Raw genomic sequence first — 16,836 nt, 5'->3', positions numbered from 1 at the left:
TCTCTTCTGTGATCTGGGCATGCTGATCTTTATAGCTTCCCTACAGCACCAGCAGGGAAAGCCCCTCAACAACCCATCTCCTCACATCACACACCTCTGGGGATTCTTTGCCCACCCTACTATTCATCCCCACCATCAGTTTCTGCTGTGCACTCAACAACAGCTGAGAAGCCTTAAAACAGTGTGCTTGACACCACTACTAAACTTGTCAATTCATCAAGAGCACAAAAATGAAGAAGAGAATCAAAAGCTTCGGATTTAGGAAGATGCTCAACTGTTCAGAAATGTTCACCTGAAAAAAAATATATCAAATAAAACAATGCCATTTGATTATACTCCCCTGTTATTAAAAGACTTTCAAAACATGTAATACCCATGAAATTAGACAAAATAAAAGTACACATTGCTTTGTCATCTCCCTCTGTCTTTCACAAGCCACTAAATCTCATGAACATAATCCATTTTAGCCCCAAATTTACCAACTGCCTATAGTCTGCTGGCCCTTTGCTTTTATTGAAAAAGCCTATTTACACTGGAAATAAAGCTGGTGATCCCAAAGTTGAGCAAGGAGCCACATCATCTTTAAAGGCAATCTCAGAGAAGTTAATCCACACCTTTTCAGCTGTCTGTTAGAAGCACACACAGCAAAGCTCTTCCAAATAGCTGAACTGTAAATCCTCTTCTCACAACCAGCCACCACGAGTTTTCTACAGCCACACAGAAGCTGGTTTCAGACTTAGTAGCTTCATACATCACAAAAAGTAATAAGCTACATTATGGCACATACAGTGGAGGCGTTCCATTCTCTACTTGCTGTGGTTTGGGATAAAAGCACAGGCACGGGTCTCTTCCAAAGCCAGTTCTAATGCAGCTTTCATAGAAAGTTTCATTCTCACAGGCAATGTGAAAACCCCACAGCTTCCCTCCTGCCTCCAGAGCCATCCATAATATACCAGCACGTTAGGCACAGCAGTGATGCTGCAAGACCACTCTGAAAGGAGGAAGAGCTTCCAGACTTGCACCCCATCTGCCTCCTGCTGTGCCAGACAACATAACTCCAAGGTATTGCAATACATTTTTTCACTCCTCCTTCCTCAAAACATCTCAGCTTCACAAACCTCAATTCAAGTCACTCAGTTGGTGAATGGCAAGCAAAAATAAACCAGTATGTCTATCTACCTAAACTTCCTGGCTCACATATCATGCAAAATCTATACTGAGTAACAGAAAGCATTTTTTTGCACAGAGGCAGAATGTGTTGTGATCCCTTCACACATTTAATCCAGAAAGAATGACATTGTTCAGGGTTTGTAGCAAACCTGACAGAAAGCCCTGCTACCATCACCCCAGCCAGCCAGGAATACCCCATGAGGAGCAAGGCTCCAGGGCCAAGTTGTGGCCATGGCTCTGTCCCCTGCACTGTATTCATCCCCTGCTCCAGGACAAGTGGCAGGTATGCCTCTGTGCATTCAGACTTTAACAGCAATAGATAGAAATGCTGTCTTACATATGGAGAGATTTACTCTGGGGTACATTTGTATTAAATGACATGCTTCAGAGTTGTAATTATATTTGAAGTGCACTTCAGGTAAATTGGAGCCTCTATGATTGGAAAGACTATCATTGCTCAGATGAACACTTTTCTGGATTTGTTTGTTGGCTGTCACTGGTCAACTATGAACCCCTGCCTTTACATTCAGATTGCACGTTACTGGCACTTTAGTTTGGATTTCACATGGCTCTCATACAGCACTTGTACATCTCAGTCCATGACTGGGTCTGCCAGTTGCTATTGCAATGAAAGGCTAAACAGCACTTATTTCAACAAATGCATATGCAAACATGTCATTTCAAGGGCCAGGAAAATCAAAAGTATTATGTTTAGAACCTGTGTGATAAAGAGGTGAGAGAAACAGACTAAGGAATACAGGAGACGTGCTGCTTGTTTTGAGAGTACTACAGCCTACGTACACATTCATCTTCCATCTGGGAACAAGAGTTTGTCACCAAAATCAGACTTGCTCAGAGGATGAGTAGTTTCTTCTTAGATCTCCATATGAGATTGTCATGATCCAGAAGAAAAGTTGGGAGAAGAGTCCACTCAGCAGCGGAGTTTTCTTAAGCTATTTCTCCTTCTGGAAGCAAACTGAAGTTGATTCCGTTGATGTTTACAACCTCCCTGTTTTCTGTTTTTATCTCTCTCACCTTACCTAACACCTTTTCTTTTCCTCACCTGTCATTTAACATTAAGGTTTCTTGTTTGCTACTCAGCTCTGATAAGCCCAGCTATGCCTCAATCCTTTTCCCTTCAGTTTTCTTATCCATCTCCTTAGTTTCTGCTATTATTCCATCTCTTCCTTCTCCCCCTCCACCTTTCATTTCCTTCAGGTTTGTCCCCCTCCCTACAGAAGCCATTGCTGGTCTCTGCAGCTGATAGTTGATCCTCCTATCCTGCCTTTTAAATAGTCTCTGTGTACCTTTGCTTTTTTTCACTTTATCATATCTTGTTAACATAATCTTTATGGATACCATATTCTGCCTGAAGCAATCTTAAGAATCATATCCTGCTGATAGCTGCCATCTTGCTTCAAATCCCTTTCTCAAAAACACTTTTTGCAAGGAAAACCCTGATCACAGTAAAGCCGGAGTGCAAACAGCTAAAACTCATATCTCTTTTAAATCTCTACATACTTATGCACACATCTGCTTGTACATGTTTACATTTCTATTGTATCCTGGCCTCTGGCTGCAGCCCGTACTTCCTATACTGCTTCCCCCTAACCCATGGGATAGTCTGTGTAGCAATTAGCCCAATGGTCTCCAGCCATGATGTGCAGTACAGGCTAGTAACAACTCCTGAGCCACTTCAGATGAGATGGAGCTCCACACGCAGCCACACTAACAGAGCACAGAACATGCTTTTCTGTCAATAAACAATCCTGTTAACAATGACAGAAGAGTAGGTATGTTTGTACAGCAGATATGCTTTTCTGTCCCTCTGTTGCTTCCTTTCTTCATTCGCCCCCGCCACCGTCAGCCTCAATTAAGAGTTATCTCCTGCACAGTTTAAGCACTGTCTTTGCATTGAAGTCATTGGAACCGTCGAAGAGATCAGAATTACTTTTTTTTTAAACTTCCACAGATTGATATTTGAAAGGTTTTTCAGTTTTTATAAAGATCAGAGAAAGGTAGCACCAGTTATTTATGTTAGAAGTGTTTGTTCCTTCTATCTCAACAAGTACAAACACGTAAGACAAACTCCTGCATTTTTTGTGTTTGGTAATTACACCTGCCAGCTGAAGCTACTGGAGCAGGAAATACATAAAATTCCTTAAAATAAATGCATGGTTTTGTGACTGCAAGATAAATACTAACAAATTCTCATGTGTAAATTAGCTAAATAACTTACAAGCCAGTATACAAATTAAACATTTTCTTTTCCCTTCAGAAGACAAAAAGAATGCAATATCATTAGAAAAATAATTAATATGTTAATTGAGGATTTTAATTGCCCAGAGACAAACCTCAGTTGCAGTGAAATCTGGCTCAAAATCAGAGTTACATCTGTTGTGGAAAGCATTCCAGCTTTTTCAAGTAAAGGCACAAAATCTTGTACATATTACTACAAAATGAAAACTCAGATTGTTTTACACCAAAGGCAAACTAAAAAGAGAGCAACATTTTCATGCCATTTTCAGGTGGGATCTTCCATTTGCTAATTTGCAAATCTACCACATATTTCTCAATTTGCAGCCCAATTTTGGAAGTCGTCAGATAGTAATGGTCTTCTCTCCAGGCCTCAGCTGGAGGGGAGGGTGAGGGCTGTAGAACTATACCATGAGATAAAGTTTCCTGCCTCATGGGTGCCATGTAATCCAGAATATGATGTGGACAAGGAAACCTACATTCTTGAACTGTTTTTTTGCAATCTAAATTCAAAAGATCTGACTGTGAACTTCCCTGTTTCCTAGACTTGATGATGGTAAACTGTGAAGGGTGGAGCCTGAGGGATGTGTCAAGGGGACTCCACCCATGAGTAACCTGCTGGAGTCCAGCTCCACGCAGTCACAACCAGATCCAGCCTGTGCCGGCTGGCTGAGCCGGAGGTGTGTGGGTGGGCTCTGAACATGGGGCTGGTGGTGTCAGTCCAGCTGCTTTCAGGACTGGTGTCTGCCTCTTAAAAGAGGAAATATCCATGGCTGGCATGATGGCAGCTGAGCTTCCATTGGGAAATTTCATGGGAGAAAGCGCCCAATCAGTCCAGGTACTACAACAGACCAAACCTTGGTGGGTCATTGTGATGCAGGTTCATGTCCCAGCTGACTGTGGGGATACACTTTACTCTCCAGGAGCAGGAATAAAGCTTGCTGATGAACTTTTAAATTAATTCTGCAGCCATGTAGTGAAGAGAAAGGTAGTTACTGGTAATGCTGATATGGATAAGGAGGGCATCAGACACTGAAAGGCAACTGCTGCTCTTTAGAGGCCCTACGTGTCTGGAGGAGGGGTGCCAAGAAGGACTGAAGAGTTTCCCTCTTATTGCCCACCTGTAATCATCTGAGACTACCAGTCTGACTCATTACATCATTCAAATACAAAAGAATACATTTTTAATTAATAAAAGAAACTACGTAAGACAGTCTTCTAGAACAGAGTTGGTAGGTAGTTTTAAAACTGGTGCAACAAGTATAAAATGCCAGACTGTGTCTATTCAGTTAGAGAATCTCAGCATTTTGATGGAAGCTCAGTGTCACAAGACTGGCCCTTGCATGTGTGTCTGAATGTGATTGGAGAGACCAGTAAGCAGAGTAAGGCTACAGAAAAAATTTCTATCACTACTCCTGTCCAGACAACATTGAGAAAAAGAAATCTGTACATCCCATAAAACATGGGATTTTATGAGCTAAAATTTTAGGTTTGCATTATGCTTGAAACTAGCTGGTAGTGAATTTCAAGACCTAACTGAGCTCTTCTCTCATAAACAACTTTCAGAAAGGATTAAGTCATAAACAAGTTATGAAAATTTTATCCACGGCTGAAGTGTGTCTTGTATCCCATGTAAACACAAGCAGTGAGTGTATTTAATGAGGATTCGTGCAGCATGGTTTCAGTGGAATAAGCGAACATGACAGCAAAAGCAGCAATGAGCTATTTTTCTAGTTTGGAAAAGTTTATTTGCCTGACAGTGCTTTAGGTTCAGATCCAAATGTTCTATGTCCAAAAATTACCAACCTTTCCATCACACCAATGTCACCTCCACTTACAGGTTTCTCAAAGTCTGTATTATTTCCATGTTGATCTGCTGGCTCTGTCCATCTCAGCCTATGGCTCTGGTTTCACTTTGGCATTCCTCCAGGCTGCAGTAGCTGAAATCAGCACCCTTATGCCCCAGGAAAATGGTTTGTAACCAGACAGATCAAGTCCCCAGTCCTTCTCTCTGCAGGACCTCACAGACGTTAGCTCTGGCACAGAAGGGGATGGCTGACAGGAGTGGTCTCTGGGCTGTGGGATTGGGTTCTGCCACAGCCTGAGAGAGGAGGAACAGGACGAGGTTGGTCCTTGGGAGCCAAGAGGCAGAGGATATGTGTGGGATGCCCAGCAGCTGTGCCCAGTGCATGGTCACCAAGGGCAGGGACAGCACCCCGGGCCTCTGGGGCACAGAGAGTGACTTGGGGCTATGAAGGATGCTGAGCGGAGGATGATGCTGCACGTGGTGGGTCCCATCAGCCCTATGTCAGAGTGCGACCACCCAGCAATGCAGCACTCACGGTGCCCTGGGGCAAGGATAAGAGGAGCATCCTCCTGTGTCTTGCTGCCAGAACTGGCCCAGGGCCAGCCCAAAGACATCCATGAGAAATCACTGAGGAGCTGTTGAAATTATTTGGAGGGAGGTTGACAAAAGGAGACCAGGCCATGGACAAGGCTGGTGGAGGTTCTCTGCTGCAAGGCCATCCTCAGAGTTCACTGGAAGGATGAAAACCTCTTTCAGCTACATAGCTGTGACCAGACCAAGTAAACACCTTCTTGAGAGCACTGCAGAGCTCCCTGTCTGCATCACCTGTGGAGCCAGGGGCAGCAGCCATAAGAAAAGAAGTGCAGAGATGTTTCCAGGCCTCCCAAGACTTTGAATCATCCACTAGTGCAGGAAGCAGATGCAGGAAGGATTCTTGCCCTAACGTAGATCAGTCCAGGGACATGTGATCAGTCTCAGAAGCTCCTGAAATGACCCTAGGTAGGGCAGATTAGAGCTTGGGCATCTCCTGGGAAGTGTGACCAGCCTGTGAGAAGAGAAGCCATGTCTTGCTCCTGTGCTCAGGGAATAGCCAATTGCCCCCAGCCAGGTCAGGAAGGAATTTTCCTCTGAGGTAGATTAGCACTGGTCCCTAGGGGTGTTTGCCTTCCTCTGCAGCATTGAGCCTGACCACTGGTGAGGACAAGAAGCACAGGAACAGAGTGAGCTTTGGAAGGCAAAAAGTGTGCTTGGCATCGATATGTGTCTTATTTCAGAAATTCACTATGGTTTGACACACCTTCTCTGCTTTTTCTTTTGTGTGTGGTTCGTCCTGATCATTCTCCACATTCTCTTCAGGAAACAGGAACTGCTTGGCACGCATCCCTGCTGCTATTTTCTGTAGCTCTGTCACTTGCCTTTGCAAGACGGCAAAGGATGTATTTTCAAGCTAAACTGAAGAACACATCAGCCTGCTCCTGGCTACACATGCACATTGTGGGAATAGTTGTGAGCAGTAGCTCTGAATCAGATTCAGAAAAACAAGAAAATTCTATTTTCAGTTGTTAACTTTGTGCTATGTGTCCTCTTAAGTCCCTTGAGAAGTCCCTTTTGTGGCAGGCAAATAACAGTCTCTGTGTCACTTAATTTATGGTGAGCACGGGAAATAGAACAGGGTAGTTACACCACGTTCAACCCAGAGCTCTGCATGACCAGGCCCGAGCCAGGTCTGAGGGCTCCGGCCCAGAGAGCAGCTCTCTGCAGTGCAAGTCCCAGTTCCAGCCAGGAGACAGGGGCAGAGACAGGCACACCCACAGCAGGGCTCAGGCAGGGACTGAAGGTCCCAGGCAGAGGTGGGACACGTCCCCTGGGCCCTTGGCAGGAGGTGCTGGGGCTGGGGGGCCCAGGGGAGGCCAATGCCAGGCCCTGAGGCCGGTGAGCAGCCCCAGGAGCCTGTCAGGACTCGACTTGAGTGCTGACATGATCTTCTTCAGACACTGGTGCTTGGAGGCTTTGGAGACAGAGTATTGGGCCAGATGGACCTTCCCTCTGAGGGAGTGCTGCTGTCCTCAAGCTCTTGTGTTTTACTATGTTTTTTTCAAAGGAAAACAGTTTAAGGCATTTCTGAAAATGAGTATAAGGAGTAAAAATAAAAACTACAGGAAAATTTACACCTTCAAAATACTTGAAACCATTTAGATGAGAAGCACATCCTGTATCAGACTGAGGGCTTGATCTCCAGGCCTTGCTAATGTCAGAGGTTTGCCATCCTGTGAAAACCCATCTCAGCTGGATGAAAAGACTTTCAAAAACCACACATCACACATACTTCTTGTACAAATTGTCCCATTATCTGGAGATGACCTATATGGTGACAGAGCGAACAGCTGGGCTGGGCACTGTTTCGGGTATTCAATTTCTTTTGCTAGTGCAGGGCTGGGAAGAAATGTCATCAGAGATTACCTCAGTGAGTATTGGCAGGGAAAGTAGGTGGGAAGTGCAGAAGGAGAGAAGGAATAGTTTATCTGGAAGGGATCTAAAATAGTCAAGTGGTCAAACTGTCTGGCTACTCCAGGTATTATCAAAATTTAAGCATTGTATTAAAGGCATTATCCCAAAGTATCAAAAAACGGTCACAGGCTGGAAGCACCAACCACCTGTGATCTTCCTGCAAAGCCTGACCTTGTTTCCAGAGAACATATGATTTCTTTTTCTCCTTGACTTCCAGGTTGAGTTCCCTGTTCAGCCAAGTAATATTAACAACAAATAGCTTGCATTATTACAAATGCTATATTATGAACATTATTTGGGGGTTGGACCAGATAATCTTTAAATGTTCCTTCCAACCCAGGCCCTTCTGTGAATAAATGCTGACACATTAAGATGAAGTTTAGAATATAGGTTCTTAAACAACATCCTTCATGAAGCAAGGAGACAAGCATAGAGAAAATCCCATTATTTCTCCTCCTAACAAGGTGCCATCTCACACATACCCACTAAGACCTTGAGAGACTGAAGAGAAAATGAGACAATATTCACTGCTGTAGTAAGTTGTGGTCTCAGGACAGAGTCTTAATGTTTATCAAATTTCCTTCAGTACAGAAGGAGTTTTAAAGAGGGAACAAGAGGTCAGGGTATTTTCTTTGCCTACCAAGTGGGAAGGACAAAAAGGAAAACCCTGTGAAGATTAACTGAAAACAGGGACAAACGTTCCAGGAATACTGGCAATGAGGACCGACCAACAGCACTACTGAATTCTTGGTCTGGAAGGAAAGATGGTAGGAAGGGTATCCACAGGTCATGAATTCCTCTGAAGATGAGCAGCTGTTTGATATACTGCACAGAAGCAGAAGCCAATAAAGCAAAAAAGGAGAATAGAGAGAGAATTATCCAATACAATTAGAGCACCATTCTCTGTAAGCAGAGGATGCTTCTAGCAGTACCATAGCTAGAGAGAAAGGGAGACTTGTCCATTCTTACACAGGGTATTACAATAATGGAAGCCTTGGTTAAAGAAACACTGGACGACAAGCTGGACAGCTCCCAAAAGCTTCTCCTCCAGAGTCCCCTCAACTAATCATCTCCAGCATCACTTCCTACCCTCAATGGAGGGATCAAGTTATAAAAGAGTCAAATTTCTTCTTGCTTTGGCAAGCCCCTGGGAAATTAGACTTTACTACAGTGTTGGGGGTTAGATTTGGTTTTTTTTTCTTCTCACAGAATTTTTGCCCATAAGTTTCCAAGAAGCCTTGATGACTACTTAGTCAGAACAAAAAGGAGTACTTGAGGGATATAGCAGCACGAAGCTACACCTATTGTTTTTGAGTCCCTGGGAGTGTCCCTCAGAGGGGAGAGATGATGAGCTTTGGGAAAGGCAAAAAGACAGATCTGGGGGAAGGGAACTCACTCTTGCTCTCAGTGCCGAGGAGGACGGTCAGGCTGCCCTCTGCCTCTGTCTCGTCCTGGGAAATCTACCGCCATCTGCTCGTGTACCTGGGAATCCTGAGCTCGTTTTCTCCAGCCACCCCCCACCACCGCTGCCTCTTCGGAGCTTTGAGGTTCCCCTGCTACTCTGTAGCCCTGCACTGCCAGCCCTGCCGGGACACCCCTGCTGTTCCAGCTGCCAGCGCAGAGCTCCTCATCTCATCCACCGGTCCGGGACTTTCCACCCTTCCAGCGCGGCCTCTCGGAGTCCTGCAGGGGCACCCAGATCAAACTGCTCTGGGCTTCTGTAAAAGAAAGCCCTCAAGGTTCCTGGTTCTGTTTATTATTGATGCTGTAGTTGTTTGTTTGTCATTTTGTCATATATACTAGTAAAGAACTGTTATTCCTATCCCCATACCTCTGTCTGAAAGCTCCTTTAATTTTTTTTTTTTTTTAATTAGAATAATTTGGAGGGAGGGGATTTGAATTCTCCATCTCTAGGGAGGTCCTGCCCCTTCCTAGCAGATATCTGTCTTTCAAACCAAGACAGATTATTGGCGCCCACTGTGGGGCTTGAGGGCATTGAGAGGAAAAGGAATAACAGTTCTTAAGTGACCTTGTGCACTGGGTATAGAAACCTCCCTAAATAGCATCATGTGGTCTAGCTTACCTTGGTTTGGGTGGCATGTGGTTGTGGCTGTGTTTCTCCCATTTGCAGGCCCTTATTTAAACATGGGCCCTATAACTAAGGCTACTGTGGCTGTTATCCAGTTTGCGCTATGGGTTAATAAGGTGAGGAATTCATGGATTTTTAACTTCCTCTGGAAGGCAGGCACATGGATACATGGCTATCACACTCTGAGTGTTTGTTTGTGGGGTTACTTTAACAATGGTACCTATTGTGAGGAAATGACACCAGGGGAAATTTTTTCCCAACCCTTTACTCAGCTGTTTGGGTCTATTCCACCAGTTTTTAAAGGGTTTAAATCTTCTCTGAATGCTAATGATATCATACAATGGCTAGTATTGCTCACAGGCCTATTCTATTTAATATTCTGAGATAAGGGGAGATTGGCCTGGATAACCACCCTGATACCTACCCCAGAGAATAAGGATACTGCCCTAGAGACTGAGGGTGCTGCCATGGAGCCTGACACTGCCCCACAGACTAAGGATGCCCCACCACCTGACCCTGACATAAAGCCCATCTCAGGAATGAACCACCCAGATTGGGTGGGAGTTCTGGTGAAGGAGATGGGCCAGGTGCTGAAGGAGCACCTTTCCTCAGCTGGTGGCCTCATTGGCCTCATTAGCCCCAGCTGGTGGCAAACCCTCCCCCTGCCCTGAAGAGGGAGAGTCTGAAGGTGCAGCAGTGGAACCCAAAGACGTTACAACTGTCCAGGTTCCAGCTGAACCACAGGGGCAGTCACAGCCAGCAGCAGTTGCCCCTGTGGAAAGTAAGAAATATAAGGTGAAATCAGAGCACCCAAGTGATAAGGATAAAAAAGGAAGGCCCTCACAACCCACAGGGGAGCCAGAAGTTGAGATCATCACTGAGTCCCTGTCATATGAAAATCTCCGTACTCTGCAAAAAGATGTTGCACGATGGGGACGTGAGCCTTATACAGCCTGGTTACTTAGGATCTGGGACCTTATGGGTAGAGGTGTGCAACTAGATGGTGGTGAGGCAAGGAATATGGGACCCTTGACCCAAGACTCAGGTGTGAATCAGGTATTTGTAAGGGAGCAAGGACCCCTTCACCTTTGGGACCGGCTTTTAATGAGTGTAAGGGAGAGGTTTGTCCACAGAGACAGAATGCAGGAGCACCACCTCAGCATGCGCTGGAAGACTGTTGAGGAAGGGATCCAACAGCTGAGAGAAGTGGCAATACTGGAGGTAGTTTTTGGGAGGGATGGACAGCATAACAATGACCCCGACAACATCAGGTGCACAGGGCAAATGTTGTGGAATCTAGCAACTAAAGGGCCATCTGAATACAAAACATTCATGTCAATGATTAATGCTGATACCAGCCGAGTGACTGTAGGTTCTGTAGCCAGCAAGCTTAGAAATTTTGACAGTATGATCAGTGGCCCAATGCAGACTCAGGTCTCTGCCGTGGTTAAAGAACTCCAAGAGGAGATAAGGGAGGTGAGGGAGGAGATGAGGAGGAACAGTTCCCATGTGGCACCGGTGCGAGTCACAGGCCCCAGAGTCAGAACCCAACGTCCCTCAGCTAGAGAGAGAGGGTACATCCCACGAGCTGACCTGTGGTCCTTCCTGCATGACCATGGGGAAGACATGGGAAGGTGGGATGGGAAACCCACTTCTGCCCTAGCAGCATGGGTGCGTGAGCTCAAAGAGAGAAACACTAACCGAGGGGGTTCCACTAGAATGAAGGTAGCCTCAGCCTCTCATGACCAGGCTGTCAGGTATTACAGAAATGAGGATGCTCTGTCAGACCCCCTTGAAGGAACCTCTACTATGTATGCACAGGAAGAGAGTAGTAACCGGTGCTAGAGGGGCCCTGCCTCTAGCCAGGAAGAGGCACGGGAAAACCGAGTCTTTTGGACTGTGTGGGTTCTATGGCCTGGCACATCAGAGCCACAGAAATATAAAGCTTTGGTTGATACCGGTTCTCAGTGTAACCTAATGCCGTCAGAACATGAGGGAACAGAACCTATTTCCATTGCCAGTGTGACAGGGGGATCACAAGAATTGACCCTGTTGGAAGCCAAGGTGAGCCTGACCGGGAAGGAGTGGCAGGAACATCCGATTGTGACTGGCACAGAGGCTCCGTGTATTCTGGGCATGGACTATCTCAGGAATGGCTATTACAAAGACCCTAAGGGGTTCAGATGGGCTTTTGGAATAGCTGCCGTGGAGGCAGAGGGCATTAAGAAATTGAACACCTTGCCTGGACTGTCAGAGAACCCATCTGCAGTAGGACTCCTGAAGGTAGAAGAGCAACGAGTACCTGTTGCCACCTCGACAGTGCATCGCCGGCAGTATCGAACGAATCGAGATGCTGTGATCCCCATCCACAAGATGATCCGAGAGCTGGAGAGCCAAGGGGTGGTCAGCAAAACCCACTCACCCTTCAACAGCCCCATTTGGCCTGTGCGCAAGTCTGACGGAGAATGGAGACTGACTGTGGACTATCGTGGCTTGAATGAAGTGACTCCACCACTGAGTGCCGCTGTGCCAGACATGCTGGAACTCCAGTACGAGCTGGAGTCCAAGGCAGCCAAGTGGTATGCCACAATCGACATCGCTAATGTGTTTTTCTCCATTCCTCTGGCTGCAGAATGCAGGCCTCAGTTTGCTTTCACCTGGAGGGGCGTGCAGTACACCTGGAACCGACTGCCCCAGGGCTGGAAGCACAGTCCTACCATCTGCCATGGACTGATCCAGGCTGCACTGGAGAAGGGTGAAGCTCCAGAACACCTACAGTACATTGATGACATCATTGTGTGGGGGAACACAGCAAGAGAAGTATTCGAGAAAGGAGAGGAGATCATCCAGATTCTCCTGGAAGCTGGTTTTGCCATCAAGAAGAGCAAAGTCAACAGACCTGCCAAGGAAATCCAGTTCCTGGGAGTAAAGTGGGAAGATGGGCGGCGTCAGATTCCCATTGAGGTCATCAATAAGATCATTGCCATGTCTCCACCGACCAGCAAGAAGGAAACGCAAGCTTTCCTAGGCGCCATAGGCTTCTGAAGAATGCACATTCCTGAGTACAGCCAGATGGTGAGCCCTCTCTACCTGGTTACCCGCAAGAAGAATGATTTCCACTGGGGCCCTGAACAACAAGCCTTTGCCCAGATCAAGCAGGAGATCGCTCATGCAGTAGCCCTTGGCGCAGTCAGGACAGGACCAGAAGTGAAGAACGTGCTCTACTCTGCAGCCGGGAACCATGGCCTGTCCTAGAGCCTTTGGCAGAAGGTGCCTGGTGAGACTCGGGGTCGACCACTGGGATTCTGGAGTCGGAGCTACAGAGGGTCTGAAGCCAACTACACCCCAACAGAGAAAGAAATCTTGGCTGCCTATGAAGGAGTCCAAGCTGCTTCAGAGGTGATTGGCACAGAAGCCCAACTCCTCCTGGCACCCCGACTACCAGTGTTGGGGTGGATGTTCAAAGGAAAGGTTCCCTCTACCCACCATGCCACCGATGCCACATGGAGCAAATGGACTGCCCTCATCACTCAGCGTGCCCGTATCAGAAACCCAAATCGCCCTGGGATTTTGGAGATAATCACAAACTGGCCAGAAAGTGAAAACTTGGGTCTCACTGATGAAGAGGAACAAGAGCAAGTGACACATGCTGAAGAAGCTCCGCCGTATAATCAGCTGCCAGCAGAAGAAACGTGCTACGCTCTTTTCACTGACGGTTCCTGTCGCATCGTAGGGATGAACCGCAAGTGGAAAGCAGCCGTGTGGAGCCCCACACGACAGGTTGCACAAGCCACTGAAGGAGAAGGTGGATCGAGTCAACTTGCAGAACTCAAGGCTGTTCAACTGGCCCTGGACATTGCTGAGAGAGAGAAGTGGCCAAAGCTCTACCTCTACACTGATTCATGGATGGTAGCCAATGCTCTGTGGGGTTGACTGGAAAGGTGGAAAAAGGCCAACTGGCAGCGTGGGGGAAAACCAATCTGGGCTGCTGATGAGTGGAAAGACATTGCTGCTCGGGTAGTCAAGCTACCTGTAAAAGTCCGCCATGTAGATGCCCATGTCCCCAAGAGTCGGGCTAATGAGGAGCACCGAAACAACGAGCAAGTAGATCAAGCTGCCAAGATAGAAGTGTCAAAGATAGACCTAGATTGGCAACACAAGGGAGAGTTGTTCCTAGCTTGATGGGCCCACGACGCCTCAGGTCATCAGGGCACAGATGCCACCTATAAGTGGGCATGAGACCGAGGGGTGGCTCTAACCATGGACAGCATTTCTCAGGTTATCCATGACTGTGAGACATGTGCTGCAATCAAGCAGGCCAAGCGAGTGAAGCCCCTATGGTATGGCGGGCGGTGATCCAAATACAGGTATGGGGAAGTCTGGCAAATTGACTACATCACGCTTCCCCAAACCCGCCAAGGCAAGCGCTACGTGCTGACCATGGTGGAAGCCACCACTGGATGGCTGGAAACCTACCCTGTGCCTCACGCTACTGCCCAGAACACCATCCTGGGCCTGGAAAAGCAAGTCCTGTGGAGACATGGCACCCCTGAGAGAATCGAGTCAGACAATGGGACCCATTTCAAGAACAGCCTTATAGCAGCCTGGGCTAGGGAACATGGCATTGAGTGGGTGTACCATATTCCTTATCACGCACCAGCAGCCGGGATAGTTGAACGGTGCAATGGCCTGCTTAAAACCACCTTGAAGGCATTGGGTGGGGAGACTTTCAAGAACTGGGAGATTAATTTAGCAAAGGCCACATGGTTAGTGAACACTCGAGGTTCCACCAACTGAGCAGGCCCTGCCCAATCTGAGCCCCTGAGAACAACAGATGGAGATAAGGTTCCAGTAGTACACATGAGAGGTATGCTGGGAAAAACCGTTTGGATTAATTCTGCCTCCAGCAAAGACAATCCCACCCGTGGGGTTGTCTTCGCCCAGGGACCAGGATGCACCTGGGGGGTGATGCAAAGGGATGGAGAGACCCGATGCATACCTCAAGGAGACCTTGTTTTAGGATGAACTACCCACATCATGTGTCTGTACCCATATCTGTATGTATAGATGTATATAATTTAGGTCATGCATGTGTGTATATATATATATATTAAAGGTTTAAATTCAATGTAATAGGTTGGTATGGAAAAAAATTCGGGGTGGATGATGTTGGGGGTTAGATTTGGTTTTTTTGTCTTCTCACAGAATTCTTTCCCATAAGTTTCCAAGAGGCCTTGATGGCTACTTAATCAGAACAAAAAGGAGTACTTGAGGGATATGGCAGCACAAGGCTACACCTATTGTTTTTGAGTCCCTGGGAGTGTCCCTCAGAGGGGAGAGATGATGAGCTTTGGGAAAGGCAAAAAGACAGATCTGGGGGAAGGGAACTCACTCTTGCTCTCAGTGCCGAGGAGGACGGTCAGGCTGCCCTCTGCATCTGTCTCGTCCTGGGAAATCTATCGTCATCTGCTCGTGTACCCAGGAATCCTGAGCTCGTTTTCTCCAGCCACCCCCCACCACCGCTGCCTCTTCGGAGCTTTGAGGTTCCCCTGCTACTCTGTAGCCCTGCACTGCCCAGCCCTGCCGGGACACCCCTGCTGCTCCAGCTGCCAGCGCAGAGCTCCTCATCTCATCCACCGGTCTGGGACTTTCCACCCTTCCACCTCAGCCTCTCGGAGTCCTGCAGGGGCGCCGAGATCAAACTGCTCTGGGTTTTTGTAAAAGAAAGCCCTCAAGGTTCCTGGTTCTGTTTATTATTGATGCTGTAGTTGTTGTTTGTTTGTCATTTTGTCATATATACTAGTAAAGAACTGTTATTCCTATCCCCATACCTCTGTCTGAAAGCTCCTTTAATTTTTTTTTTTTTTTTAATTGGAATAATTTGGAGGGAGGTCCTGCCCCCTTCCTAGCAGATATCTGTCTTTCAAACCAAGACATACAGTATCTTCTTTCACCTCTGGATTCTGTCAGACTATTCACCAACATCCTTGGCTGTATACGTAACACTACAGCTACTGACAGCACACAATGAAAACTAAAGTAAGTTGGTATTATTGCACCAAATATAATAGGAAAGGTCTCAGGGTTCATATTTTTGTATCACGAACATTAGTTATCCACTTTTTATATGTGGTGAAATGGTATGTATGTCCATTTTTACTTAATAGTTCAGCTAGTGATGACATTTTCCAGGAGAATTGCTCCATAGATATTTTTGATTACTTGTTTCACTTTTTTTTCCTTATTGATAAATTTTATGCATCAGTACAGGCATCAGCACTTCAACCACTGGGCTCAAAAGACTGCTGCAAGTTCTGGGACAGCTGCAGGAACAGCAGCTGCCAAACTCATTCTAGAGCCGTGCCACTGGGACTCAGCACTGGCCTGAGGAGAAAACATTTTGCTTTTTGATGAAGTGGAAGTGTGTATACTACCACAACTTCAGATGGAATAATTTCTCATTGCTCCACTGGCTCCAATATACTATGACCAACACTGGCTGAAGGGACTGGCTTCAAGTCTCCAGTTTCTCCCTGACAATCATGATTTTCCTAGTGATGTGGATACTTGGCAGTACATTGACTTAAGTAGAAAAAAAAACAGTTTAACACAGTCCATCAGACACTTATGAAATGAACTTGGATCTGAACTGCAGTTCTAGAAGATCAGTGGAACACTAACATCTGCAAAGGAATTAATATTTATCGAATGAAGTTTACTACTGAATGGGCTGTAAATGTCAAGCACAAGGAAATCAGAAATCTAAAGAAACTATGAGTGAATAGTCAGCATATGTAAACCTTATCCTGTTTCTATACCCTATAGTTGCAAATGTATTTAGAATCCTCATTTGGCTAGGGCAGAAAGAGATGGGGGAATAGAGATGACTTGAACAAAAAGCACATATGACATGCCATGAACTATTATGGCATTTTGTATCCAACAGCAGTTAAAGCTATTAGACCTACAGCAGGAAAAGGTAAAAGACAGAAAACTTTGCTTAGCA

General features: G+C 46.3%; 1 protein-coding gene across 3 annotated transcripts in view; it reads right to left on the bottom strand.

Moving 5' to 3' along the window:
• Window positions 1-16,836, bottom strand: part of HECW1 (HECT, C2 and WW domain containing E3 ubiquitin protein ligase 1) — a 260,000-nt gene that overhangs the window by 187,130 nt on the left and 56,034 nt on the right. The window lies entirely within an intron of this gene.

Source organism: Prinia subflava, chromosome 1, assembly GCF_021018805.1.
Source record: "Prinia subflava isolate CZ2003 ecotype Zambia chromosome 1, Cam_Psub_1.2, whole genome shotgun sequence".
In the NCBI taxonomy this organism is placed as follows: domain Eukaryota; kingdom Metazoa; phylum Chordata; class Aves; order Passeriformes; family Cisticolidae; genus Prinia; species Prinia subflava.
This window is presented reverse-complemented; position numbering and strand designations above follow the sequence as displayed.